The sequence below is a fragment of the Phyllobates terribilis genome, unplaced genomic scaffold (assembly GCF_046119375.1).
Source record: "Phyllobates terribilis strain yellow unplaced genomic scaffold, ASM4611937v1 Scaffold_3__8_contigs__length_932513732, whole genome shotgun sequence".
In the NCBI taxonomy this organism is placed as follows: domain Eukaryota; kingdom Metazoa; phylum Chordata; class Amphibia; order Anura; family Dendrobatidae; genus Phyllobates; species Phyllobates terribilis.
In genome coordinates this window covers 2,275,597-2,300,326 of record NW_027362763.1, presented here as the reverse complement: position 1 = coordinate 2,300,326, position 24,730 = coordinate 2,275,597, and the positions used below count along the sequence as shown (strand labels likewise).

The window sequence follows — 24,730 nt, the reverse complement described above, 5'->3', positions numbered from 1 at the left end:
CTCTAAGAAGAAAGAAGAGCATGAGCCTTAACACGAAAAATTAAAACAGACTAAAAGCATCACCAAATGTGAAAAGCAATACATGCATTGGCTGAGAATCGAACTCGGGTCAACTAATTGGAAGGCAGCGATTCTCACCACGATACCACCAACACTTACAGAAGCCATGTTTTTTTCTTACATTTTCTGCACTAACAATACGAAATTATTAGTAAAAAGTAAGACGTGCCAGGAAAAAAACCCCCACATAAGTATTGCATTGAACAGGAATCAATCGCAGGTCAACTGCTTGGAAGGCAAGTTTGCTCACCACTATACCAAAAATGCTTAAGGTACCCAGCATTTTTTTCACATTTTCTGCACTAACCCTACAAAATTGTTAGTAAAAAGTATGGCGTGACCGAAAAAAAAAACACCGATGTTTGGTATTGGCCGGGAATTGAACCCAGGTCAACTGCTTGGAAGGCAGCTATGCTCAACACTATACCACCAATGGTTACAGAGTCAGCTTTTTTTTTTTTACATTTTCTGCACTAACATTACAAAATAGTTTGTAAAATGTATGATATGCCAGAAATAAAGATACATAAGTATTGCATTGGCTGGAAATCGAACCCGGGTCAACTGCTTGGGAAGCAGCTATGCTCACCACTATACCACCAATGCATGAACCCACTTGACTGGTTTGGGATTTTGGCTGTTAAATCTGCTAAAGTTTTACTTAAAAAAGGAGGACTGAATATGTCTTGAAAGAGCCAATTACTAAAAAGTTTAAAAACAAGGCAAAGCATTGTCCAAAACTCAAAGATGAATTCTTGTGAATCAGCTATGGAGCTTTTCCACCAATTCTTACATTTCTCTCAATTATTATCACTTTTTTGCCAATAAGGTAACTAAACTCTTACCAAGAAAGTACACTATGAGCCTTAGCTCAAACAGATTACAAAGAGTCAACAGCAGCATCAAATTCCCCCTAAAGACCTCTGCCATTTTTGGCATTTTTAACACTAACTCTAAAGACAGAGGAGTTTTTGGAATCAGTTATGTAGCTTTTCCACATCTGCCTACAAATTCTCTCAATTAGCTTTGCTTTCTGAACACTAAAGTAGCTAAAGTGTTACCAAGAAAGAAATAAAAGCATAAGCATTAGCACAGAAAGTGAAAAAGATTCCAAACACCACCAAATGCAAAAAAACAATGAGTTCTTCAAGAATTAAACTATGGCCTATTGTTTTAAAAGCAACTACACCCACCAGCATAACACCAATGCCAACCCTGACATTGCTTTCGTATTGGAGACTAACCCTACAAAGTATTTAATCAACAACTGAAGAGCAGAAGATCAGTTAGATGAGACAGTTGAAAAGAAGCTAAGAAATATTCTCTTCAATATTTTTCTCTTTTTCGTGGTTGCTAAACTCTAAGAAGACAGAAGAGCATGAGCCTTAACACGAAAAATTAAAACAGACTAAAAGCATCACCAAATGTGAAAAACAATTCATGCGTTGGCTGAGAATCCAACTCAGGTCAACTACTTGGAAGGCAGCGATTCTCACCACTATACCACCAACACTTACAGAAGCCATGTTTTTTTCTTACATTTTCTGCACTAACAATACGAAATTATTAGCAAAAAGTTAGACGTGCCAGGAAAAAAACCCACATAAGTATTGCATTGACCAGGAATCAATCGCAGGTCAACTGCTTGGAATGCAGGTTTGCTCACCACTATACCAAAAATGCTTAAGTTACCCAGCATTTTTTTCACATTTTCTGCACTAACCCTACAAAATTGTGAGTAAAAAGTATGACGTGCCTGATAAAAAAAATCACCGATGTTTAGTATTGGCCAGGAATTGAAACCTGGTCAACTGCTTGGAAGGCAGCTATGCTCACCACTATACCAGCAATGCTTACAGGATCAGCTTTTTTTTTTACATTTTCTGCACTAACATTACAAAATAGTTTGTAAAATGTATGATATGCCAGAAATAAAACTACATAAGTATTGCATTGGCTGGAAATTGAACCTGAGTCAACTGCTTGGGAAGCAGCTATGCTCACCACTATACCACCAATACATGAACCCACTTGACTGGTTTGGGATTTTGGCTGTTAAATCTGCTAAAGTTTTACTTAAAAAAGGAGGACTGAATATGTCTTGAAAGAGCCAATTACTAAAAAGTTTAAAAACAAGGCAAAGCATTGTCCAAAACTCAAAGATGAATTCTTGTGAATCAGCTATGGAGCTTTTCCACCAATTCTTACATTTCTCTCAATTATTTTCACTTTTTTGCCAATAAGGTAACTAAACTCTTACCAAGAAAGAAAGTACACTATGAGCCTTAGCTCCAACAGATTACAAAGAGTCTACAGCAGCACCAAATTACCCCTAAAGACCTCTGCCATTTTTGGCATTTTTAACACTAACTCTAAAGACAGAGGAGTTTTTGGAATCAGTTATGTAGCTTTTCCACCTCTGCCTACAAATTCTCTCAATTACCTTTGCTTTCTGCCCACTAAGGTAGCTAAAGTGTTACCAAGAAAGAAATAAAAGCATAAGCCTTAGCACAGAAAGTGAAAAAGATTCCAAACACCACCAAATGCAAAAAAACAATGAGTTCTTCAAGAATTAAACTATGGCCTATTGTTTTAAAAGCAACTACACCCACCAGCATAACACCAATGCCAACCCTGACATTGCTTTCATATTGGAGACTAACCCTACAAAGTGTTTAATCAACAACTGAAGAGTAGTGTTGAGCCACCCCCGTAGTGTTTGAGTTCGGTTCGGTTCGTCGAACACCTTCGAACACCGTTAAAACCAATGGCAGGCAAACAAAAACACATAGAAACATATAGAAAACACCTTCAAAGGTGTCCAAAAGCTGACAAACTGCTCAGAAGACATAACTAACACATGGAAAAGTGACAAGTACATATAGTCATGCGAAAAGAAAAGAGGTGGAGGAGTAAAAGGAGGGGGAGACACAGATATAGGCATGTCATGCCCTTCTAAAATCCAAAAAGTGGGAAGCCGACACGGCCAGTCCGCTCCTGCCCGTGCCACCTCCGTGTCGCCGGGTTTGTGCCAGAGCCGCGGTGAACCCTGATGGCCAGCCCCCCTCTCCCAATACTGGTGCCTGTCCGCTGGTGGGTCGAGCGAGCCCCCCTGTGGTGGAGGCAGCTCTAAGCTTTTTAATTTAAATTGTCTCTCTAATTTGAATGAATACACTTTAAATCCATTTACAAGGATCTATTGGAGGGCAAGTCTCATGCCAGCAGCCGCGTAATTCCAGCTCCAGTAGCGTCCACTAAAGCTGCTGCAGTTAAAAAGCTTTTATAAGGATCGAGCTCGGCTGTCCACCGCAAGGCATCCTACTGCCAGTCCCAGCCCCTATGCCTTGGGGTGCCTCCTGATGCTCTTCACTGAGTATCCCGTGGTCCCGAAGCATTTCCTTTGAAAAAATTAAGTGTCCAAACTACAGGTGATGTAGCTTGCTTAACAGCCGGGATAATCCGCTGACTAGCAGACACTGCTACTAGGCACAAAGTATTTCCTGGGCTAGATGCAGTTAAAAATTTGTAATTAGATACTCTCGATGGATGCTGAGAAAGCATTGCATAGAGTCTCCTGGCACGCCATATATGATTCTCTTAAAAAGCTTGGGGTAGGTGTCTAGGGGACCCTTTTATAGCCAAAATCACGGCCCTGTATCACAATACGTCACCTAGGCTGAAGATAAATGGAACTGTAGCACGCTGAGGGCTCGGTTGCTACAGAGGTATTGCACCTCACCCAGAGGTGTGATATCTCACTCTCAGGTAAGGATGGAGTGTGGATCAGGACCCGACACCTGCATGCATTACACCACATTGCCGTGGGGCAGGGCGACCAATATGCCCCTGATATGGGCACGACAGTCCCTGTCCCTGGCTGGAGTGGGGGGAGAGAACACTGAGGAAGGGGAACCCTGTAGTGCAGGAGCAGGGAGGAAGCAGTTACTGGGTGCATTGAGAAGGGAGTATAAAAGGTGGGCACCATCTTAGTTCAGTGCAGAGAAGTCTGAGCAGAAGTGGCAGGGAGCAGGGGCTCTGCATGAGCTCTGCTCCGGAGGCGGGCCTAGTAACAGAGGCCCAGGCCTGGAAGAGGGAGAAGGAAGGAAGAGGAGCGGAGAAGGCTCCAGGAACGAGGAATGAAGGGATCCCAGGGGTGCGGACGGGCGAGTCACCAACGCACGCCCGAATCCACCTGCGTGGAGGGGTCAGGCCAAAGGGGGAGACCGGTCCCCGAACTAGTGGAGGCAGGAAACGACCCTCAGCTAGAAACCGGAGGCTCTGACATTTTATGTGGCGCAGCCCCTCGCTACACCCGCTAGGAAGGCACCACATAGGGTCAGGGAAACTGGCGCCAAGTTTACCAAGAGGAGGCCCGAGGCAGCCGGACAGAAGTGTTGGTAAGAAAGGCCAGACAAAGGACACACAAAGGGGGTCCTGTGAAGCGCTCCAAAGTTATCTGGGAGTTGTCTGAGCCCCTCACCTGGTGAGCACAGTACGACGTGGGCAGCCGTTACCTGCAGACGTGGTTTGGATAATAAGAACTGTGAGTAAAGGCCCTGAACTGCATCACTGACTCCGTGTCGTTACTGCTGCTGCCCTGCACCATCACCCCCATCCTCCGCATACACTGCCTTGAGGCTATACTCCTCCCGTGGGGAGTTATGCTACGCTCTGCTGCACCCACAACACCAGCCTCAGCGGTCTGCCCTGTAGCGGCAGTTCACTCTGACCGCAATCCACGGGTGGCGTAGTCGGACATTTAAACATCAAAACCACATAAATAGTTCCGCCACTGGTTTGACCACCCTGAGCCACGGAACCGGGTCACCGCCACGAAGACTACAACCACCAGCATCCACCAAAAAGGGTCCGGCTTCGGGTGTCCCCAAGGCCCAGGGGTGCATCAGAACATTTTCATCACCTTTCACAATCACCAATGGGACAAGGCAGGGATGTCCTCTGTCCCCTCTCTTATACATCCTAGTGACGGAGCACCTGCTCTCATCAATTTGCCATAACCCCAATATTAGGTGGATTGAGGTGGGAGGCACCGAGTACAAGTGCTCTCTATTTGCTGATGATGTCCTAGTATATATCACTCAATCACATATATCCATCCATGCTGTTATGGCTGAAATAGATCACTTTGTTACATGGTCAAATTTTAAAATCAATGCAGCGAAGTCTGAGGCCCTCGATGTCTCCCTCCCCAAATCCATATAGGATTCCATCCAGTCCAACTTTCCCTTTGCCTGGCCCTCACAGGGTATCAAATACTTAGGAATTCCTATTCATAGAGACCTCTCCCATCTATGTTATCTTAATTTTGGGCCCTTTATTGAACAACTCCATACAGACCACGGTTGGCAAGTTAGAACTGTAAGATTCACTACGTGAACCACTGGTGTTTTGTGGAAAAGCACATGTACACTGTGTTCCAAATTATTATGCAAAAAGTGTTTAGGAGTGATAAGGGAAGAATTTGTTTGTTTGTCAGTTAAACTCATTGATGGTGATGTGTGTCAGGGCTCTTTATATCACTGTAAGCAATTGCAGACACCTGTGCTAATTAGTTTGGCAGGTGTGTCCATTGAAAGGCAAGACTACTTAAGAAGGCTCTCTCACATTATTAAGCAGCCTACATTTTCTGCCAAAATGGGAAAGAAAAAGGATGTGTCGGCTGCTGAGAAGCAACAAATTGTGGAGTGTTTAGGTCAAGGCATGACTACAATCAACATTGTGCGATGATCAGGATGAAGTGTCTTGGCAATCAAGAAGTATGTAGCTGATTCACAGTACACACGTGTGCGTGCTGATAAGGGCAAATTGAGGACTCTTTCCTACAGGCAATTACGTCAGGTTGAAAGAGCAGCGGCAAAAAAGCCTTGTCATAGCAGCAGACAAGTTTTTGAAGCTGCTTGTGCCTCCAACGTCCCCCGAACAACAAGATGCAGGGTCCTTCAGAGGTTTGCAGCTGTGCATACGCCATCCTGTCGACCTCCTCTATCCACTTCACACAAGCAGAAACGGCTCCAGTGGGCCAAACATTACATGAAGACTGATTTCAAAACTGTTTTGTTCACGGATGAGTGCCGTGCAGCGCTCGATGGTCCAGATGGATGGAGTGGAGGATGGCTGGTTGATAAACACCCCACGCAAACACGGCTACAGCGCCAACAAGGAGGAGGTGGAGTAATGTTTTGGGCTGGAATCATGGGGAGAGAGATTGTCGGCCCCTTTAGGATCCCTGAAGGCGCTAAAGATGAACTCCATAATGTATGTGGATTTTCTCAAACAGCACTTCCTGCCATGGTTCAAGAAGAAGAACCGTGTATTTCACAGCAAGATCATTTTTCTGCATGATAATGCACCATCTCATGCTGCACATAAAACATCTGCATCTCTGGCTGATATGGGCATAAAAGGGGACAAACTTATGGTGTGACCCCCATGCTCCCCTGACCTCTACCCCATTCAGAACCTTTGTAGCATCATTAAAAGGAGTGTCTATGATGGCGGGAGGCAGTTCACATCTAAGCAACAGCTCTGGGAGGGTATTCTGTCCTCATGCAAAACAATTGAAGCAGAAACCATCCAAAACCTGACAAATTCAATGGACGAGAGAGTTCAGAAGCTCCTTTCGAACAAGGGGTCCTATGTGAAAATGTAACATCACCTAGAATAAAGTTTTGAGTTGAAAACTGTTTGATTTCAGTTTCTAACAACCTGCTAATGCTTATAATTTCAAAAATGACCATTTTTTTGGTCTTTATTAAAATGAAAAGGTTGATCGAAAAGTTTGGGGGATCTAAGAGTGTGGCAACCCAGTAATCATGATTACTTCGAATTCTGACAATATGAGGGTCATGCTGCAGGTAGTGCAGCAAGAAGGCACTTATGTGTCTTGCGCATCTCGGAGCCCCAAAATTATTTTCCGGGCTAGATGCAGCTAAAAATTATTATTAATTTTAAATCTGGTGAAGCTTTAGTATAGATGGCCTAATAGGATCAGTGCTGCACACTGCTACAAAGCCCAAATTATTTTCCAGCCAAGATACAGATAAACATGATTAGTAATTTGAAAGCTTAAAACGGTTGGTAGGGTGATTTTAACCAATCATCAAGCTTTTACTCTCCCCAGGATGACACAGGGGTAGAAAAGTCGTTTCGGATCCATGATTTGTTCATCTTTATGAATGTGAGTCTGTCTACATTATCAGTGGAGAGCCGCGTGCGCTTATCTGTCAGCACACCACCAGCAGCGCTGAACACACGTTCAGACAGAACGCTGGCTGCGGGGCATGACAAGATCTCCAAGGCGTAAGTGGCTAGCTCCGGCCATTTATCCAGATTGGAAGCCCAAAAAGAGCAAGGGTCCAGTGACACAGTCGTGGCTTCAATGTTTACTTGGAGATACTCCTGTACCATCGTCTCTAGGCGTTGACTATGTGTCAGACTTCTTGTCTCCTGTGGCCTTGCAAAGGATAGGCTAAAAAAGTGGTGAAATGATTCCGCAAAATTGATGTTACCAGCAGATACTGTGGTTCTGTTACGGTTTGAGTGCTGAACACTTGACGGTCCCACGGTTGGCAAGTTGGAACTGTGAGATTCACTACGTGCACCACTGGTATTTTGTGGAAAAGCACATGTAAGATTCTGCAACAGTCTCTGCTGATACTCCTGCATGCGTGCATCCCTTTCTATGGCAGGAATAATTTCTGCAAATTTACTTTTGTACCGGGGATCTAACAGTGTGGCAACCCAGTAGTCAGGATTATTTCTAATTCTCACAATTCGAGGGTCATGTTGCAGGTAGTGCAGCAAGAAGGCACTCATGTGTGTTGCGCATCCAGGAGCACCAAGTCCCTGTTGTGTTGGTGGCGAGGTAACAATCATGCTTCCTTCCTCTGTCCTCTCCCCCCAACCTCGCACAACAAAAATGTGATCAAGGTCTCCCTCATCTGATGAGTCTTCCATCAGTTCGTCCTCCACTTCTTCCTGGGCTCCTGCACCTTCCTCACTAGTTTGGCTGCTACCATGCGCCCTGGTAAAACCATCTCCCCCACCCTCACATGCCTGCCGCCTTGGTGCTGCCGACCGTCTGGACCTTGCAGATGTTAGCCCTTCCGCATACAACTCCTCCTCCTCTACTTCCTCCACCTCCTCTTGTGCCACCACCTGACTCCAAATTCTGTTTAACATGTGCTCCAGCATGTAAATCACCGGAATAGTCATGCTGATAATGGCATCGTCAGCACTAAACATCTTCGTCGCCATTTCAAAACTGTGCAGAAGGGTGCATAGGTCCCTGATCTGAGACCACTCCTCCAGCGTGATTTGCCCCACCTCTGGATCTCGTTGGCCCAGGCTATACGTCAGAACGTATTGCACCAGGGCTTGTCGGTGCTGCCACAGTCGCTACAACATGTGCAGAGTTGAATTCCACCGGGTAGGCACATCGCATTTTTGCCGGTGAAGTGGCAGGCCCAACGACTTCTGTAGAGATGTAAGTCGCTGAGCTGTGGGCTGCGAACGGCGAAAGTGAGCACACAGCGACCGTGCCCTCTGCAGAAGGCCATCTAGTCTGGGATAGTGGGCTAAAAATTGCTGGACAACCAGGTTCAACACGTGAGCCATACAAGGCACGTGTGTGACATTGCCCCGGCGAAGGGCCGCACCCAGGTTTGCAGCATTGTCGCACACGGCCTTCCCTGGTTTCAGGTCCAGTGGAGACAACCATTCATGAAATTGGTTCTCCAGAGCTGACCACAACTCCTCAGCTGCGTGACTCACATTTCCCAGACATTTCAATGTAAAAACCGCCCGATGACGTTGAGCCCTACTGCCAGCATAGTAAGGAGGTGTGCATTATCCCTTCTGCGCAGTTAGAAAGCTTGTGGCATGACCAGACAGATTTTGGGTGCAGGTGGAAGACCGAGAGGAGGTTGAGGAGGCAGAAGCAGTGGAGGAACTTTGACATAAAGAGGATTGACGCACAACTCGTGGGGACGGCAAGACTTGGACAGCAGCCCCTTGTCCTGCTGTCACCATAGTTACCCAGTGCCCAGTCAGCGACATGTAACGCCCCTGTCCATGCCTATTCGTCCAAGTGTCTGTGGTGAAATGCACCCTGTCACACACAGAGTTTCTCAAAGAAGCGGTGATGTTGTGTGCGACATGCTGGTGGAGCGCAGGCACACCTTTCTTTGAGAAGTAGTGCCGACTGGGCATCTGGTACTGGGGCACTGCGACGGACATAAGGTCTCGAAAATCCTCTGTGTCCACCAGGCGGAAAGGCAGCATTTCTGTAGCCAAGAGCTTGCAGATGGTGAAATTCAACCTCTTAGCTTTCTCATGGCTAGGAGGAAATGGTCTTTTACTTGTCCACATCTGAGGGACCGAGGGCTGGCTATTGTGCTTAGACGGGGTTGATAAGGGTGTCCCCGGCAAACTGCCGGTCTGTGAGGAAGATGCAGGCGGATATGTTAGTTTGCCTTGATCCAAAGGTGGTGCTATCGATGTCGGACAGCACTCAACACCAGCTGGTGTTACCACCTCCAAAGAAAATGATGACCTGCCAATCACGCTGGCTGTTGCGGGTAAAGAGGTGGCAGGTGTGCGCCCCAAAACAGGTGTGACTGCTGTCCCCCCAGTCACAGAGGATGAAGAGGCCGTGGATGCACAAGATATGGCAGACGGTGGTTGGCCCGGCCGGCTAGGCCGCATTGTAGCACACTGAGCTTCCCACTGCAACTTATGCTTCATGTCCATGTGCCGGTTCATGCATGAAGTACTCAAACTATGTATTTTTTGGCCTCTACTTAGCTTTTGCTGACAAATGTTACAGATAACACGAGTTGGGTCATCTTTATCGATCTGAAAAAATGCCCAGGCTATGCAAGGCTTAGCACCCATGCGACCTGAAGAGCCACCACGACTTGTGGTGAGAGGCAGAGTTGTGTTTGAGGATGCAGTTGTTGACGTGCTTCCAGTACTACGTCTCTGTCCAGGAAGGCGCAACCTGACCTCGTCGTCACTAGCATCTTCCTCCACCTCCTCTGCTGACCTCATCTCTTGGCTGACTGTGGGTTGACAGTAAGTGGGATCTCCAACCTCATCATCATCACCCTGTGCGTTATCACACCCGTCGTCCTCAGAGCCAACCTGTTCCTGCCCTGACAAAAAACTAAAGTTGTCGCTCCAATCAGGTATTTGAGTCTTATCATCGTCTTCCTCATTGTCTCCACCAACAGGAGTTACAGTTTGGGAATGAGGGTCTACATTATGGTCAGAACCTTCTGCGTCTGGTCCTGTATCCGACTCATAAAGATTCTGGGCATCAGTGCAGATCATTTCCTCGTCTGGATTCACAGAAGCGCTGGAGTCGACCTCTGATTCCCAGGCTATAGTATGAGTAAACAGCTCTGCAGACTCAACCATCTGTTCTACCTCATACTCAGACGGGCAGCTGGAGATTTGGGAGCTGTGAGGAAGCACGTGCGATTGGGGTGACACCTTTGAGGACTGGAGTATTTGTGATGTTGAAGTTGATGTGGAGGAGAGCCCACTTAAAGGAGCACTTGATATCCGTTGAAGCACCTGCTGTTTTTGTGCCTCATCTGGAATTTGTAGCAATTGGCGTGGCCGTAAGAAAGGGATCTTATCACATTGTCCGCTAAAAGAAGTAGACATTTTAGTTTGGCTGGAAGATGGTCTTTCTTCTGCAGATGTTACTGTTGCTTTAACACCTACCCCACGGACACAACCTTTTTTCCCCTTCCCAACACGCCTATTACCCTTTCCACCAGCAGCAGGCCTTTTTCCACTCATTTTGGTGGTTAACTAATTAACAACTCTGGAGTTGTTTGCACAAAAAAACAATGGATGGGAACCGAGCAGAGCTGAGTGGCCAAACTGTGGTATTAGGCCAAAACTATTGGCTGGGTTAGATGCAGAAAAAAATTATATTCAATTTGCAACCTGATGGAGGTCAGTATAGATGGACTAATAGAGAAAGTCCCACACACTGCTAGAAGGCCAAATATTTTTTCAGAGCTAGATGCAGATAAAAATTATTTTTAATTTGCAACCTGATGGAGGTCAGTATAGATGGACTAATAGAGAAAGTCCCACACACAGCTAGAAGCCCAATATTTTTTCAGAGGTAGATGCAGAAAAAAAATATTTTTAATTTGCAACCTGATGGAGGTCAGTATAGATGGACTAATAGAGAAAGTCCCACACACAGCTAGAAGCCCAATATTTTTTCAGAGGTAGATGCAGAAAAAAATATATTCAGTTTGCAACCTGATGGAGGTCTGTATAGATGGATTAATAGAACAAGTCCCACACACAGCTAGAAGCCCAATATTTTTTCAGAGGTAGATGCAGAAAAAAATATATTCAGTTTGCAACCTGATGGAGGTCTGTATAGATGGATTAATAGAACAAGTCCCACACACAGCTAGAAGCCCAATATTTTTTCAGAGGTAGATGCAGAAAAAAATATATTCAGTTTGCAACCTGATGGAGGTCTGTATAGATGGATTAATAGAACAAGTCCCACACACAGCTAGAAGCCCAATATTTTTTCAGAGGTAGATGCAGAAAAAAATATATTCAGTTTGCAACCTGATGGAGGTCAGTATAGATGGACTAATACAACAAGTCCCACATATAGCTAGAAGCCCAATATTTTTTCAGAGGAAGATGCAGAAAAAAATATATTCAGTTTGCAACCTGATGGAGGTCTGTATAGGTGGATTAACCACACACAGCTAGAAGCCCAATATTTTTTCAGAGGTAGATGCAGAAAAAAATATATTCAGTTTGCAACCTGATGGAGGTCTGTATAGATGGATTAATAGAACAAGTCCCACACACAGCTAGAAGCCCAATATTTTTTCAGAGGTAGATGCAGAAAAAAATATATTCAGTTTGCAACCTGATGGAGGTCAGTATAGATGGACTAATACAACAAGTCCCACACACAGCTAGAAGCCCAATATTTTTTCAGAGGTAGATGCAGAAAAAAATATATTCAGTTTGCAACCTGATGGAGGTCTGTATAGATGGATTAATAGAACAAGTCCCACACACAGCTAGAAGCCCAATATTTTTTCAGAGGTAGATGCAGAAAAAAATATATTCAGTTTGCAACCTGATGGAGGTCTGTATAGATGGATTAATAGAACAAGTCCCACACACAGCTAGAAGCCCAATATTTTTTCAGAGGTAGATGCAGAAAAAAATATATTCAGTTTGCAACCTGATGGAGGTCTGTATAGATGGATTAATAGAACAAGTCCCACACACAGCTAGAAGCCCAATATTTTTTCAGAGGTAGATGCAGAAAAAAATATATTCAGTTTGCAACCTGATGGAGGTCTGTATAGATGGATTAATAGAACAAGTCCCACACACAGCTAGAAGCCCAATATTTTTTCAGAGGTAGATGCAGAAAAAAATATATTCAGTTTGCAACCTGATGGAGGTCAGTATAGATGGACTAATACAACAAGTCCCACACACAGCTAGAAGCCCAATATTTTTTCAGAGGTAGATGCAGAAAAAAATATATTCAGTTTGCAACCTGATGGAGGTCTGAATAGATGGATTAATAGAACAAGTCCCACACACAGCTAGAAGCCCAATATTTTTTCAGAGGTAGATGCAGAAAAAAATATATTCAGTTTGCAACCTGATGGAGGTCTGTATAGATGGATTAATAGAACAAGTCCCACACACAGCTAGAAGCCCAATATTTTTTCAGAGGTAGATGCAGAAAAAAATATATTCAGTTTGCAACCTGATGGAGGTCTGTATAGATGGATTAATAGAACAAGTCCCACACACAGCTAGAAGCCCAATATTTTTTCAGAGGTAGATGCAGAAAAAAATATATTCAGTTTGCAACCTGATGGAGGTCTGTATAGATGGATTAATAGAACAAGTCCCACACACAGCTAGAAGCCCAATATTTTTTCAGAGGTAGATGCAGAAAAAAATATATTCAGTTTGCAACCTGATGGAGGTCTGTATAGATGGATTAATAGAACAAGTCACACACACAGCTAGAAGCCCAATATTTTTTCAGAGGTAGATGCAGAAAAAAATGTATTCAGTTTGCAAACTGATGGAGGTCTGTATAGATGGATAATTAGAACAATCCCACACACTGCTAGAAGCCCAATATTTTTTCAGAGCTAGATGCAGAAAAAAATTATATTCAATTTGCAACCTGATGGAGGTCAGTATAGATGGACTAATAGAATGATGCTATGCCCAAAAGATTTTACTTCACTAGGTGCAGTAAAAAAATTGGTATTCTATACACATTTGGTATATCTTGCAACACAGATAGGCTACTCCACTGACTAACACACTCTGCAATAGGCCAAAAAGGATTAGCTTTGCTAGATTCAGCCAAATGCTGTGAAAAAAACTTGCACAGCACTGGCACAGACCTGCCTGGCAAAAACTGATAGGAACTGATGTAACCTAGTCCTGAAAAGGACTCCAATTACAATTAGTCTTTACTCCCACAATCTATCTATTTAAGAGCACAGACCTGCCTGATAAAAGTCGTAGGAAATGCTGTAACCTAGTCCTTACAAGGACTGCAATCACAACTATTCCCTACTCCCAAGCTATCTGTAGATTTGTGCGAAAATTGGCTTGAAATTAACAAGGTATAGCGCACACAGCAACAGCGGTGCCGTCTAACACGCAGCTGCAGCAGTGAGAAAATGGTGGCGACGGGGAAAATGGCTTGGTCTTATAGGGCAAGGACATGTGACATACACTGCCAATGACACATGCCCTTGCTTATGTGAAAAAAAGCACTTCGCTCCGTGTGTGCGCTGCTGATAGGCTGACAGATTGCACCTCCCCACTGCAAATGCGGGAAAGAGAAAAAAAAATGGAGATCTTCATTGTTCCTGCAGAGATCCATCCCCTGCCCCTCCCCCCACCCCGCTGTACACTCAAACTGCGCATTAACATTAATTTTCATCATTACTGAGAAAAAATCCAGTTATGATTTTGGTGCACGAACAGTTATCGAACATAACCTCGAACAGCCGAATTTTTCTCAAATTGTTCGTGTTCGCCGAATGGTTCGAACACCGCCCAAAACAGCTCGAATTTGAGATTGGCGAACAGTTCGAGTAGAACAACGCTCATCTCTACTGAATATGTCTTGAAAGAGCCAATTACTGAAAAGTTAAAAACAAGGCAAAGCATTGTCCAAAACTCAAAGATGGATTCTTGTGAATCAGCTATGTAGCATTTCCACCAATTCTTACATTTCTCTCAATTATTTTCACTTTTTTGCCAATAAGGTAACTAAACTCTTACCAAGAAAGAAAGTACACTATGAGCCTTAGCTCAAACAGATTACAAAGAGTCAACAGCAGCACCAAATTCCCCCTAAAGACCTCTGCCATTTTTGGCATTTTTAACACTAACTCTAAAGACAGAGGAGTTTTTGGAATCAGTTATGTAGCTTTTCCACCTCTGCCTACAAATTCTCTCAATTAGCTTTGCTTTCTGCCCACTAAGGTAGCTAAAGTGTTACCAAGAAAGAAATAAAAGCATAAGCCTTAGCACAGAAAGTGAAAAAGATTCCAAACACCACCAAATGCAAAAAAACAATGAGTTCTTCAAGAATTAAACTATGGCCTATTGTTTTAAAAGCAACTACACCCACCAGCATAACACCAATGCCAACCCTGACATTGCTTTCGTATTGGAGACTAACCTTACAAAGTATTTAATCAACAACTGAAGAGCAGAAGATCAGTTAGATGAGACAGTTGAAAAAAATCTAAGAAATATTCTCTTCAATTTTTTTCTCATTTTCGTGGTTGCTAAACTCTAAGAAGAAAGAAGAGCATGAGCCTTAACACGAAAAATTAAAACAGACTAAAAGCATCACCAAATGTGAAAAATAATTCATGCGTTGGCCAGCAATCGAACCCAGGTCAACTGCTTGGAAGGCAGCTATGCTCACCACTATACCACCAACACTTACAGAAGCCATGTTTTTTTCTTACATTTTCTGCACTAACAATACAAAATTATTAGTAAAAAGTAAGACGTGCCAGGAAAAAAAAACCCACATAAGTATTGCATTGACCAGGAATCAATCGCAGGTCAACTGCTTGGAAGGCAGGTTTGCTCACCACTATACCAAAAATGCTTAAGGTACCCACCATTTTTTTCACATTTTCTCCACTAACCCTAAAAAATTGTTAGTAAAAAGTATGACGTGCCTGAAAAAAAAAAACACCTATGTTTTGCATTGGCCAGGAATTGAACCCAGGTCAACTGTTTGGAAGGTAGATATGCTCACCACTATACCACCAATGCTTACAGGGTCAGTTTTTTTTTTACATTTTCTGCACTAACATTACAAAATAGTTTGTAAAATGTATGATATGCCAGAAATAAAACTACATAAGTATTGCATTGGCCAGGAATCGAACCCGGGTCAACAGCTTGGGAAGCAGCTATGCTCACCACTATACCACCAATGCATGAACCAACTTAACTGGTTTGGGATTATGGCTGTTAAATCTGCTAAAGTTTTACTTAAAAAAAGGAGGACTGAATATGTCTTGAAAGAGCCAATTACTAAAAAGTTTAAAAACAAGGCAAAGCATTGTCCAAAACTCAAAGATGAATTCTTGTGAATCAGCTATGGAGCTTTTCCACCAATTCTTACAATTCTCTCAATTATTTTCACTTTTTTGCCAATAAGGTAACTAAACTCTTACCAAGAAAGAAAGTACACTATGAGCCTTAGCTCAAAAAGATTACAAAGAGTCAGCACCAGCACCAAATTACCCCTAAAGACCTCTGCCATTTTTGGCATTTTTAACACTAACTCTAAAGACAGAGGAGTTTTTGGAATCAGTTATGTAGCTTTTCCACCTCTGCCTACAAATTCTATCAATTAGCTTCGCTTTTTGCCAACTAAGGTAGCTAAAGTGTTACCAAGAAGAAATAAAAGCATAAGCCTTAGCACAAAAAGTGAAAAAGAGTCCAAACACCACCAAATGCAAAAAAACAATGAGTTCTTCAAGAATTAAACTATGGCCTATTGTTTTAAAAGCAACTACACCCACCAGCATAACACCAATGCCAACCCTGACATTGCTTTCAGATTGGAGACTAACCCTACAAAGTGTTTAATCAACAACTGAAGAACAGAAGATCAGTTAGATGAGACAGTTGAAAAAAATCTAAGAAATATTCTCTTCAATTTTTTTCTCATTTTCGTGGTTGCTAAACTCAAAGAAGAAAGAAGAGCCTGAGACTTAACACGAAAAATTAAAACAGACTAAAAGCATCACCAAATGTGAAAAACAATTCATGCGTTGGCCGGGAATCAAACGCGGGTCAACTACTTGGAAGGCAGCGATTCTCACCACTATACCACCAACACTTACAGAAGCCATGTTTTTTTCTTACATTTTCTGCACTAACAATGCGAAATTATTAGTAAAAAGTAAGACGTGCCAGGAAAAAAAAAACCACATAAGTATTGCATTGACCAGGAATCAATCGCAGGTCAACTGCTTGGAAGGGAGGTTTGCTCACCACTATACCAAAAATGCTTAAGGTACCGAGCATTTTTTTCACATTTTCTGCACTAACCCTACAAAATTGTTAGTAAAAAGTATGACGTGCCTGAAAAAAAAAAAACACCGATGTTTTGTATTGGCCGAGAATTGAACCCGGGTCAACTGCTTGGAAGGCAGCTATGCTCACCACTATACCACCAATGCTTACAGGGTCAGCTATTTTTTTTTACATTTTCTGCACTAACATTACAAAATAGTTTGTAAAATGTATGATATGCCAGAAATAAAACTACATAAGTATAGCATTGGCCGGGAATCAAACCCGGGTCAACTGGTTAGTAAGCAGCTATGCTCACCACTATACCACCAATGCATGAACCCACTTGACTGGTTTGGGATTTTGGCTGTTAAATCTGCTAAAGTTTTACTTAAAAAAGGAGGACTGAATATGTCTTGAAAGAGCCAATTAATAAAAAGTTTAAAAACAAGGCAAAGCATTGTCCATAACTCAAAGATGAATTCTTGTGAATCAGCTATGGAGCTTTTCCACCAATTCTTACATTTCTCTCAATTATTTTCACTTTTTTGCCAATAAGGTAACTAAACTCTTACCAAGAAAGAAAGTACATTATGAGCCTTAGCTCAAACAGATTACAAAGAGTCAACAGCAGCACCAAATTCCCCCTAAAGACCTCTGCCATTTTTGGCATTTTTAACACTAACTCTAAAGACAGAGGAGTTTTTGGAATCAGTTATGTAGCTTTTCCACCTCTGCCTACAAATTCTCTCAATTAGCTTTGCTTTCTGCCCACTAAGGTAGCTAAAGTGTTACCAAGAAAGAAATAAAAGCATAAGCCTTAGCACAGAAAGTGAAAAAGATTCCAAACACCACCAAATGGAAAAAAACAATGAGTTCTTCAAGAATTAAACTATGGCCTATTGTTTTAAAAGCAACTACACCCACCAGCATAACACCAATGCCAACCCTGACATTGCTTTCGTATTGGAGACTAACCCTACAAAGTATTTAATCAACAACTGAAGAGCAGAAGATCAGTTAGATGAGACAATTGAAAAAAATCTAAGAAATATTCTCTTCAATTTTTTTCTCATTTTCGTGGTTGCTAAACTCTAAGAAGAAAGAAGAGCATGAGCCTTAACACGAAAAATTAAAACAGACTAAAAGCATCACCAAATGTGAAAAACAATTCATGCATTGGCCAGGAATCGAACCCGGGTCAACAGCTTGGAAGGCAGCTATGCTCACCACTATACCACCAACACTTACAGAAGCCATGTTTTTTTCTTACATTTTCTGCACTAACAATACAAAATTATTAGTAAAAAGTAAGACGTGCCAGGAAAAAAAAACCCACATAAGTATTGCATTGACCAGGAATCAATCGCAGGTCAACTGCTTGGAAGGCAGGTTTGCTCACCACTATACCAAAAATGCTTAAGGTACCCAGCATTTTTTTCACATTTTCTGCACTAACCCTGCAAAATTGTTAGTAAAAATTATGACCTGCCTGAAAAAAAAACACACCTATGTTTTGCATTGGCCAGGAATCGAACCCGGGTCAACTGCTTGGAAGGCAGCTATGCTCACCACTATACCACCAATGCTTACAGGATCAGCTTTTTTTTTTACATTTTCTGCACTAACATTACAAAATAGTTTGTAAAATGTATGATATGCCAGAAATAAAACTACATAAGTATTGCATTGGCCGGGAATCGAACCCCGGTCAACTGCTTGGGAAGCAGCTATGCTCACCACTATACCACCAATGCATGAACAAACTTGACTGGTTTGGGATTATGGCCGTTAAATCTGCTAAAGTTTTACTTAGAAAAAGGAGGACTGAATATGTCTTGAAAGAGCCAATTACTAAAAAGTTTAAAAACAAGGCAAAGCTTTGTCCAAAACTCAGAGATGAATTCTTGTGAATCAGCTATGGCGCTTTTCCACCAATTCTTACAATTCTCTCAATTAGTTTCACTTTTTTGACAATAAGGTAACTAAACTCTTACCAAGAAAGAAAGTACACTATGAGCCTTAGCTCAAACAGATTACAAAGAGTCAACAGCAGCACCAAATTCCCCCTAAAGACCTCTGCCATTTTTGGCATTTTTAACACTAACTCTAAAGACAGAGGAGTTTTTGGAATCAGTTATGTAGCTTTTCCACCCCTGCCTACAAATTCTCTCAATTAGCTTTGCTTTCTGCCCACTAAGGTAGCTAAAGTGTTACCAAGAAAGAAATAAAAGCATAAGCCTTAGCACAGAAAGTGAAAAAGATTCCAAACACCACCAAATGGAAAAAAACAATGAGTTCTTCAAGAATTAAACTATGGCCTATTGTTTTAAAAGCAACTACACCCACCAGCATAACACCAATGCCAACCCTGACATTGCTTTCGTATTGGGGACTAACCCTACAAAGTATTTAATCAACAACTGAAAAGCAGAAGATCAGTTAGATGAGACAGTTGAAAAATATCTAAGAAATATTCTCTTCAATTTTTTTCTCATTTTCGTGGTTGCTAAACTCTAAGAAGAAAGAAGAGCATGAGCCTTAACACGAAAAATTAAAACAGACTAAAAGCATCACCAAATGTGAAAAACAATTCATGCGTTGGCCAGGAATTGAACCCGGGTCAACAGCTTGAAAGGCAGCTATGCTCACCACTATACCACCAACACTTACAGAAGCCATGTTTTTTTCTTACATTTTCTGCACTAACAATACAAAATTATTAGTAAAAAGTAAGACGTGCCAGGAAAAAAAAAACCCACATAAGTATTGCATTGACCAGGAATCAATCGCAGGTCAACTGCTTGGAAGGCAGGTTTGCTCACCACTATACCAAAAATGCTTAAGGTACCCAGCATTTTTTTCACATTTTCTGCACTAACCCTACAAAATTGTTAGTAAAAATTATGACGTGCCTGAATAAAAAACACACCCATGTTTTGCATTGGCCGGGAATCGAACCCGGGTCAACTGCTTGGAAGGCAGCTATGCTCACCACTATACCACCAATGCTTACAGGATCAGCTTTTTTTTTACATTTTCTGCACTAACATTACAAAATAGTTTGTAAAATGTATGATATGCCAGAAATAAAACTACATAAGTATTGCATTGGCCGGGAATAGAATCCGGGTCAACTGCTTGGGAAGCAGCTATGCTCACCACTATACCACCAATGCATGAACCAACTTGACTGGTTTGGGATTATGGCTGTTAAATCTGCTAAAGTTTTACTTAAAAAAAGGAGGACTGAATATGTCTTGAAAGAGCCAATTACTAAAAAGTTTAAAAACAAGGAAAAGCTTTGTCCAAAACTCAAAGATGAATTCTTGTGAATCAGCTATGGAGCTTTTCCACCAATTCTTACAATTCTCTCAATTAGTTTCACTTTTTTGACAATAAGGTAACTAAACTCTTACCAAGAAAGAAAGTACGCTATGAGCCTTAGCTCAAACAGATTACAAAGAGTCAACAGCAGCACCAAATTCCCCCTAAAGACCTCTGCAATTTTTGGCAATTTTAACACTAACTCTAAAGACAGAGGAGTTTTTGGAATCAGTTATGTAGCTTTTCCACCTCTGCCTACAAATTCTCTCAATTAGCTTTGCTTTCTGCCCACTAAGGTAGCTAAAGTGTTACCAAGAAAGAAATAAAAGCATAAGCCTTAGCACAGAAAGTGAAAAAGATTCCAAACACCACCAAATGGAAAAAAACAATGAGTTCTTCAAGAATTAAACTATGGCCTATTGTTTTAAAAGCAACTACACCCACCAGCATAACACCAATGCCAACCCTGACATTGCTTTCATATTGGAGACTAACCCTACAAAGTATTTAATCAACAACTGAAAAGCAGAAGATCAGTTAGATGAGACAGTTGAAAAAAATCTAAGAAATATTCTCTTCAATTTTTTTCTCATTTTCGTGGTTGCTAAACTCTAAGAAGAAAGAAGAGCATGAGCCTTAACACGAAAAATTAAAACAGACTAAAAGCATCACCAAATGTGAAAAACAATTCATGCGTTGGCCAGGAATCGAACCCGGGTCAACAGCTTGGAAGGCAGCTATGCTCACCACTATACCACCAGCACTTACAGAAGCCAGGTTTTTTTCTTACATTTTCTGCACTAACAATACAAAATTATTAGTAAAAAGTAAGACGTGCCAGGAAAAAAAAAACCCACGTAAGTATTGCATTGACCAGGAATCAATTGCAGGTCAACTGCTTGGAAGGCAGGTTTGCTCACCACTATACCAAAAATGCTTATGATACCCAGCATTTTTTTCACATTTTCTGCACTAACCCTACATAATTGTTAGTAAAAATTATGACGTGCCTGAAAAAAAAACACACCTATGTTTTGCATTGGCCGGGAATCGAACCCGAGTCAACTGCTTGGAAGGCAGCTATGCTCACCACTATACCACCAATGCTTACAGGATCAGCTTTTTTTTTACATTTTCTGCACTAACATTACAAAATAGTTTGTAAAATGTATGATATGCCAGAAATAAAACTACATAAGTATTGCATTGGCCGGGAATAGAATCCGGGTCAACTGCTTGGGAAGCAGCTATGCTCACCACTATACCACCAATGCATGAACCAACTTGACTGGTTTGGGATTATGGCTGTTAAATCTGCTAAAGTTTTACTTAAAAAAAGGAGGACTGAATATGTCTTGAAAGAGCCAATTACTAAAAAGTTTAAAAACAAGGAAAAGCTTTGTCCAAAACTCAAAGATGAATTCTTGTGAATCAGCTATGGAGCTTTTCCACCAATTCTTACAATTCTCTCAATTAGTTTCACTTTTTTGACAATAAGGTAACTAAACTCTTACCAAGAAAGAAAGTACACTATGAGCCTTAGCTCAAACAGATTACAAAGAGTCAACAGCAGCACCAAATTCCCCCTAAAGACCTCTGCCATTTTTGGCAATTTTAACACTAACTCTAAAGACAGAGGAGTTTTTGGAATCAGTTATGTAGCTTTTCCACCTCTGCCTACAAATTCTCTCAATTAGCTTTGCTTTCTGCCCACTAAGGTAGCTAAAGTGTTACCAAGAAAGAAATAAAAGCATAAGCCTTAGCACAGAAAGTGAAAAAGATTCCAAACACCACCAAATGGAAAAAAACAATGAGTTCTTCAAGAATTAAACTATGGCCTATTGTTTTAAAAGCAACTACACCCACCAGCATAACACCAATGCCAACCCTGACATTGCTTTCGTATTGGAGACTAACCCTACAAAGTATTTAATCAACAACTGAAAAGCAGAAGATCAGTTAGATGAGACAGTTGAAAAAAATCGAAGAAATATTCTCTTCAATTTTTTTCTCATTTTCGTGGTTGCTAAACTCTAAGAAGAAAGAAGAGCATGAGCCTTAACACGAAAAATTAAAACAGACTAAAAGCATCACCAAATGTGAAAAACAATTCATGCGTTGGCCAGGAATCGAACCCGGGTCAACAGCTTGGAAGGCAGCTATGCTCACCACTATACCACCAGCACTTACAGAAGCCAGGTTTTTTTCTTACATTTTCTGCACTAACAATACAAAATTATTAGTAAAAAGTAAGACGTGCCAGGAAAAAAAAAACCCACGTAAGTATTGCATTGACCAGGAATCAATTGCAGGTCAACTACTTGGAAGGCAGGTTTGCTCACCACTATACCAAAAATGCTTATGGTACCCAGCATTTTTTTCACATTTTCTGCACTAACCCTACATAATTGTTAGTAAAAATTATGACGTGCCTGAAAAAAAAACACACCTATGTTTTGCATTGGCCGGGAATCGAACCCGGGTCAACTGCTTGGAAGGCAGCTATGCTCACCACTATACCACCAATGCTTACAGGATCAGCTTTTTTTTTACATTTTCTGCACTAACATTACAAAATAGTTTGTAAAATGTATGATATGCCAGAAATAAAACTACATAAGTATTGCATTGGCCGGGAATAGAATCCGGGTCAACTGCTTGGGAAGCAGCTATGCTCACCACTATACCACCAATGCATGAACCAACTTGACTGGTTTGGGATTATGGCTGTTAAATCTGCTAAAGTTTTACTTAAAAAAAGGAGGACTGAATGTGTCTTGAAAGAGCCAATTACTAAAAAGTTTAAAAACAAGGAAAAGCTTTGTCCAAAACTCAAAGATGAATTCTTGTGAATCAGCTATGGAGCTTTTCCACCAATTCTTACAATTCTCTCAATTAGTTTCACTTTTTTGACAATAAGGTAACTAAACTCTTACCAAGAAAGAAAGTACACTATGAGCCTTAGCTCAAACAGATTACAAAGAGTCAACAGCAGCACCAAATTCCCCCTAAAGACCTCTGCCATTTTTGGCAATTTTAACACTAACTCTAAAGACAGAGGAGTTTTTGGAATCAGTTATGTAGCTTTTCCACCTCTGCCTACAAATTCTCTCAATTAGCTTTGCTTTCTGCCCACTAAGGTAGCTAAAGTGTTACCAAGAAAGAAATAAAAGCATAAGCCTTAGCACAGAAAGTGAAAAAGATTCCAAACACCACCAAATGGAAAAAAACAATGAGTTCTTCAAGAATTAAACTATGGCCTATTGTTTTAAAAGCAACTGCACCCACCAGCATAACACCAATGCCAACCCTGACATTGCTTTCGTATTGGAGACTAACCCTACAAAGTATTTAATCAACAACTGAAGAGCAGAAGATCAGTTAGATGAGACAGTTGAAAAAAATCTAAGAAATATTCTCTTCAATTTTTTTCTCATTTTCGTGGTTGCTAAACTCTAAGAAGAAAGAAGAGCATGAGCCTTAACACGAAAAATTAAAACAGACTAAAAGCATCACCAAATGTGAAAAACAATTCATGCGTTGGCCAGGAATCGAACCCGGGTCAACAGCTTGGAAGGCAGCTATGCTCACCACTATACCACCAGCACTTACAGAAACCATGTTTTTTTCTTACATTTTCTGCACTAACAATACAAAATTATTAGTAAAAAGTAAGACGTGCCAGGAAAAAAAAAACCCACGTAAGTATTGCATTGACCAGGAATCAATTGCAGGTCAACTGCTTGGAAGGCAGGTTTGCTCACCACTATACCAAAAATGCTTATGGTACCCAGCATTTTTTTCACATTTTCTGCACTAACCGTACATAATTGTTAGTAAAAATTATGACGTGCCTGAAAAAAAAACACTCCCATGTTTTGCATTGGCCGGGAATCGAACCCGGGTCAACTGCTTGGAAGGCAGCTATGCTCACCACTATACCACCAATGCTTACAGGATCAGCTTTTTTTTTACATTTTCTGCACTAACATTACAAAATAGTTTGTAAAATGTATGATATGCCAGAAATAAAACTACATAAGTATTGCATTGGCCAGGAATAGAATCCGGGTCAACTGCTTGGGAAGCAGCTATGCTCACCACTATACCACCAATGCATGAACCAACTTGACTGGTTTGGGATTATGGCTGTTAAATCTGTTAAAGTTTACTTAAAAAAAGGAGGACTGAATAAGTCTTGAAAGAGCAAATTACTAAAAAGTTTAAAAACAAGGCAAAGCATTGTCCAAAACTCAAACATGAATTCTTGTGAATCAGCTATGGAGCTTTTCCACCAATTCTTACAATTCTCTCAATTATTTTCACTTTTTTGCCAATAAGGTAACTAAACTCTTACCAAGAAAGAAAGTACACTATGAGCCTTAGCTAAAAACGATTACAAAGAGTCAGCACCAGCACCAAATTACCCCTAAAGACCTCTGCCATTTTTGGCATTTTTAACACTAACTCTAAAGACAGAGGAGTTTTTGGAATCAGTTATGTAGCTTTTCCACCTCTGCCTACAAATTCTCTCAATTAGCTTTGCTTTCTGCCCACTAAGGTAGCTAAAGTGTTACCAAGAAAGAAATAAAAGCATAAGCCTTAGCACAGAAAGTGAAAAAGATTCCAAACACCACCAAATGCAAAAAAACAATGAGTTCTTCAAGAATTAAACTATAGCCTATTGTTTTAAAAGCAACTACACCCACCAGCATAA

At 41.3% G+C, this 24,730-nt stretch overlaps 8 non-coding genes across 8 annotated transcripts; all 8 read right to left on the bottom strand.

Moving 5' to 3' along the window:
* Nucleotides 1-15,527: 15,527 nt before the first annotated feature.
* On the bottom strand, nt 15,528-15,599 carry TRNAG-CCC (transfer RNA glycine (anticodon CCC)). The gene has a single exon. It is a non-coding gene; the product is annotated as a tRNA-Gly (tRNA).
* Nucleotides 15,600-16,950: 1,351 nt separating this feature from the next.
* Nucleotides 16,951-17,022, bottom strand: TRNAS-ACU (transfer RNA serine (anticodon ACU)). Its single transcript has one exon. It is a non-coding gene; the product is annotated as a tRNA-Ser (tRNA).
* A 1,181-nt stretch (nt 17,023-18,203) lies between these two features.
* TRNAG-UCC (transfer RNA glycine (anticodon UCC)) lies at nt 18,204-18,275 on the bottom strand. Its single transcript has one exon. It is a non-coding gene; the product is annotated as a tRNA-Gly (tRNA).
* A 96-nt stretch (nt 18,276-18,371) lies between these two features.
* On the bottom strand, nt 18,372-18,443 carry TRNAG-CCC (transfer RNA glycine (anticodon CCC)). The gene has a single exon. It is a non-coding gene; the product is annotated as a tRNA-Gly (tRNA).
* Nucleotides 18,444-19,626: 1,183 nt separating this feature from the next.
* On the bottom strand, nt 19,627-19,698 carry TRNAG-UCC (transfer RNA glycine (anticodon UCC)). Its single transcript has one exon. It is a non-coding gene; the product is annotated as a tRNA-Gly (tRNA).
* A 1,350-nt stretch (nt 19,699-21,048) lies between these two features.
* TRNAG-UCC (transfer RNA glycine (anticodon UCC)) lies at nt 21,049-21,120 on the bottom strand. Its single transcript has one exon. It is a non-coding gene; the product is annotated as a tRNA-Gly (tRNA).
* Nucleotides 21,121-22,470: 1,350 nt separating this feature from the next.
* TRNAG-UCC (transfer RNA glycine (anticodon UCC)) lies at nt 22,471-22,542 on the bottom strand. Its single transcript has one exon. It is a non-coding gene; the product is annotated as a tRNA-Gly (tRNA).
* A 1,350-nt stretch (nt 22,543-23,892) lies between these two features.
* On the bottom strand, nt 23,893-23,964 carry TRNAG-UCC (transfer RNA glycine (anticodon UCC)). Its single transcript has one exon. It is a non-coding gene; the product is annotated as a tRNA-Gly (tRNA).
* Between the last annotated feature and the right edge of the window lie 766 nt (nt 23,965-24,730).